The following is a 4,163-nucleotide window of genomic DNA, read 5'->3' as shown; positions in this document are numbered from 1 at the left end:
TAGATTGTAGTTAGAGAAAAGAAAAGATGAGTGTTAAAATGTTTTCTTTTACTGCTTTCTATCCTTTTAGCTATTTTGACGGTGTTGATTACAGTGGGTGCATGGGGCATGCATACACGCGGCTAAATATGTCTTTTTAGACACAACAAGCCCTTTACCAAGATGCTCCGCAATCTTTCATGGGCAGATGTGACTTATGGGGGCTAGTAGCGTTACTGTAAATAGTAATAAAGGAATTGCTGACTTATTGTGCCTAAAAAGACATATTTAGTCACTTGTACGCATGCCCATACCCACTGAAATCAAAATCGCTAAAATGGCTGAAGCGATAGAAAGAAGTAAATGGAAAGATTTTAACACTCATCTTTTCTTTTCTTTTATTACAATCTAAAATATGAACCCTTGTAAAAAAACAAAGTTGTCCTTAAGTATCCCTCCAAATATGCTTTAATACATTATAATTGTCCTCTATAACAAACTAAACCTTAAATATTGTATAGATATTTCATCTTTTTCTCAAGAGGGACAATGCCTGTCGAAAGTTGATATTGCCATTTGTCTGTGTGTGTGGTCCACCAGCACTATGGAATGCATGGAATGCATGTGCTAATAAGAACAGATTTTAAATATTCTTTTGACGCTCATATAGTTTTGTATTAAGACTTGCTCTAGTAACATTCCTTAGGGCAATGGACCACACATGGACAAATGACTTGCGTGGGACAAGTTACCCTTTGAATAAAAGCTGAACTATTTATAAAATAAATAAAATATTCAATTTTTAATTTTAGTTACAGAGGTCACTTGAAACCTATAACCTATAGCTTCCCTATTCTGGTGGGGGCGAACATTGGGTGGAAATAGCCAACATTACCTGTCACTGTCCAAATATAGCAGTTTAGTGGCTAACTGGCTAAATAATAATGTTATAATTTGTGAGGGACTGCGTGTGTTTGTCAGTGCTGGAAAGATGGAGCAGGCGGAAAGAAAGAGATGGAGAATTGATGGAGAGATGGAAGGATGGAAGGAAGGATGGATGGAGGGATGGAGGGAGGGAGGGAGGGAGGGGGAGAGATAGAAGGAGACCCACAACCTAGAAGACTTGGACTCAGGAACGTGCAGAGAATGTTAGAGAGGCAGGGGCTGAATCTAAAAGGGCCTTTTGGTGAACATATTGAAAATAGCAGACCTACAAGCTCCAAGTCGGCTATTTTCAGTACTTGATATGATACCACACTAAACTAAGCATAAAAAATCACACCCAATGTGAAGTGAGCGGTGGTCGTGCTTGCATAACGTCTTCAGACTAGGATTTGAGTCTAGGATGTACAGGCTATGCTACACACACACATTTTGCTATGGCAAAACGCTGAGGAAAAAGGCTAGAGACATACGACATATGACATCACTAGACAAACATGATGCTACGTACACACATTTTGCTATGACAAAACGCTGAGGAAAAAGGCTACAGACACACGCACAGCCACTCTATGGAGCGGTATGCTACACACACACGTTTTGCTATGGCAAAACGCTGAGGAAAAATCAAACCTCGGTTCGATCGGTAAACTTTTATTCTATGTGTTCTAGAGTTATGAACTCTGTGATCTATACATTCTTTATATTCTGAATGAATGAATGATTTTATCTGGAGGGCGAATTGTCATGTGAAGCTTGACCAATCCTCAAAGTATCCAATCATCAGACCGGGACGGACACTACACACATATTCTGGACGTACGGGACAGATAAAACCTGTTCATTCTGGACTGAAATGACCATATATGGACATGAGGTGACAGACATTTTGTTTTTGATAAAACCTGTTCATTCTGGACTGAAATGACCATATATGGACATGGGACGCACATTTTGTTTTTGATAAAACCTGTTCATTCTGGACTGAAATGACCATATATGGACATGGGACACACAAAGCCACTCCTTGGAAGCGACACACGCACAGACACTCTATGGAGCGGTTTACCACCACTCAAAAAGGCAATGTGGCGTACAGCATGGATTTCTACACAGAGAGGGCAATTCTTTCAACATAAGATGCTGCATTCAAGTCCAGGAGAGTTTGGAAAAGGCAATTATTTTGAATGCCACCTCCAGCTAGGCATTTGCATTTCTTTTTACAGACAGATAAAAGGACAGGGGCTCAAGCCCCCTTTCATGTCTGTGTGTGCACGTGCCTGCTTGGACTGCAGCAGCAGTGACAATGAGAAGGGAGAGGATGAGTCATATACGCACACCCCTCGTTCTCTCTCTCTCTCTTTCTCTCTCTCCTTCCCTCCCTCGCTCGCTCCGTCGCTCTCCTTCTCTCCCCCTCCCATTCATTCATTTGTTCTCTCTCTCTCTCTCTCTCTCTCTCTCTCTCTCTCTCTCTCTCTCTCTCTCTCTCTCTCTCTCTCAGCGTGCAGGTTGTGTGTGGATTCTGACTCACTGGTCCGAGCGGAGCCCCGAAACGCTTGGTGCCACACACACAATACCATGCGCGCGTGCGTGTCTTTATCTCACCAGCTGTACGACTGGTTCTCAAAACATTGATTTCATGTCGAAGTCCACCACAAATGATGTGTTTTGGCTGCAGATACCCATCTGTAAATATTTGGTGCCAGGGACCCCCCCGGGGACCCCATAAGCTTTTGTGTTGTTGAAATATCTGTATTCAAATTCAAGATCTAACAAGGTTGTAGATTAAGCTACAAGCTTATAGGACTGACAGTGCCTTCATTAACAAAAAAAACTAACATTCATTCAAAGGAAGCACATTCATAAAAAAATAACCTTTCCATTCATAAAAAATAACTCTCCATTCATAAAACATAAGTCTCCATTCATAAAATATAACTCCATTCATAAAAAATAACTCTATTCATAAAAAACATACTTATACATTCTTTAAAAGAAAGCAACAATACATTCATAAAGAAAACCATTGATAAAAACACACCCAATTCATAAAACAACACGTTCGTATAAAAAAAATGAAACGTTCATATGAGAAATAACACATTGCTGGCTCTCCAAACTCACCCACCGGAAGGCACCTCCCACACGCATGCACGCATGCACGCACGCACACACGCACGCACGCACGCACGCACGCACGCACGCACACACATAGCCCATGCAGTATTTATCAGCAAGACATTGGTTTTATCATCCTGTGCAGAGCTTTAAAGGTAGGGTGAGTGATGTTTTTTTGTTGTTAACATCTTCAGTGTCGTGGTGCATTTATACCGCGCCTTTATCCAAGGCGCTTTACAGAGATTGTGCATTACATTCACCCATTCACACACACTTTCATACACCGATGGCGGAGGAAACCATGCAAGGCACCAACCTGCTCACCGGGAGCAACTAGGGAGTTCAGAGTCTTGCTCGAGGACTCTTCGACACCAACTCTGGGGGAGCCCAGGATCGAACTGGGGACCCTTTGTGTTCCAATGACGGTTTCTCTACCCCTGAGCCACTGCTGCCCGGGTCTGTAACTCTGAGTGTAAAAATGGAACCAAATGGACCCTTCCAAAACACAAATATTGTGCGTAAAGATTTAGCAGAAAATAGCAGTTCTACAGTACATGAGACGCATGTCTTCCCCACAATAAGGATGCTGGACTCACTGGGGTCACATGTGTCAGCCGTATATAGACCGTAGAAAATATGGGCGGTGGGAAGTTATGACGTCACTTTGGTTTCTATCAGAGCAAAAATGAAGCTTTTTTTGCCCTCGTATGGGTGTCCGCCATCATTGTATTAATGCTACCCAAGGAAGGCTATTGGCTGCTAAAGGTCATGTGCAACCGCAACCGCAGGGATACTTGGGAGCTTGCCCAAAATAAAGCAGACCGAGAAGAAGGAGGGTGGGGCCTACGGTCTATGGGTGTAGAGTAGACATCAATTTAAAATAAATCAATTATAAAACAAATGGGACCATATTTTCACACAACGCATATCATGGTGATTGAAAGGAGACTTTAAACTAGCGACAGGGACCATAAAGTATTTGTGACAATGTTTATTAAGGTAAGAAAATCAAATGTAAATTCGGGAAAGATGAATGGGGTCCAATGGAGAACATATTCATTTTGGTACCAGCCGGGGGAGAAACAGCTAAACTAGCGGCCAATCGTAGCAACACTTAGTTCCGG

The sequence above is a fragment of the Nannobrachium achirus genome, assembly GCF_963921795.1.
Source record: "Nannobrachium achirus genome assembly, chromosome: 19".
Lineage (NCBI taxonomy): Eukaryota > Metazoa > Chordata > Actinopteri > Myctophiformes > Myctophidae > Nannobrachium > Nannobrachium achirus.
Note: the sequence above shows the minus strand (reverse complement) of the source record.